This window comes from Otolemur garnettii, unplaced genomic scaffold (assembly GCF_000181295.1).
Source record: "Otolemur garnettii isolate 467f Iridium unplaced genomic scaffold, OtoGar3 scaffold00057, whole genome shotgun sequence".
Classification (NCBI taxonomy): Eukaryota; Metazoa; Chordata; class Mammalia; order Primates; family Galagidae; genus Otolemur; species Otolemur garnettii.
The window spans coordinates 5,179,561-5,180,330 of record NW_003852452.1 but is presented as its reverse complement, the minus strand read 5'-3'; the positions used below and the strand labels follow the sequence as shown (position 1 = coordinate 5,180,330).

At 40.3% G+C, this 770-nt stretch overlaps 1 protein-coding gene across 1 annotated transcript in view; it reads left to right on the top strand.

Moving 5' to 3' along the window:
• The window catches only part of LMNTD1 (lamin tail domain containing 1), a 16,683-nt gene that overhangs the window by 391 nt on the left and 15,522 nt on the right, over positions 1–770 (top strand). The window lies entirely within an intron of this gene.

Genomic DNA, 770 nt, shown 5'->3' with positions numbered 1-770 from the left:
ATAAGACCTCATTGAGAATCCGAAGTTCCTACTTGACAAGGCAATTTGAAGACAACTTCTTTACAACGACTTTGCTGACCTAGGAACAAAATATTACCAGAATTTGGGCAATGTCTGTGAGGATGTTCTCTATTTTTGCTACTAATATAAATAATCCTATCAACTAAAGCCTTAGCATTGGTTCTCCAGGTTTGCTTTGGAAACAGATATTTACAATATTGAGTATACATAATTTAAAGCTATTGTGACTTTGGGTGTAGATGTCCCATGTTTACTTTCCATTCCAAATCTGTCTTTTTAGTGGTTGTTCTTAGAGGTCCTCTGAGAAATGATTGTCGTGGGAGTTACCAAGCAAGATCTCCCAAAGCTACACTGAAATGCTGGAAGTGAGCTTTGGCAACTGCTCCTGGTTTAGTGCTATTTAAATAGAGAGGGAGAAAAATACCAGAAAGGAGTTTGGAAAATTCCTTATGCTAACGGGAGAGCTAACTAAGCACCAAGAAGAATCTCTCCTCTGCTAACAGGAGTTGAATAGCCAGGCTGGTGGAGAGTGCAGATGATGAGTTGTATCACGTGACTTTGTTTCTGAAATGTTTCCGCCCTCCCAGAGATGTGTGCAGCCACCAGAAATTCCCTACTCCACTACAAACATAAGAACACCCTGGGGTCCTGGGCCGGATTTCTCCAACTGCACCATTTGTGAAGTCTCATCAGCAATCTTTGGTGGAATTAAATTTAGTTGGAAATGCTATTGTTTTACTGAAGGAAAA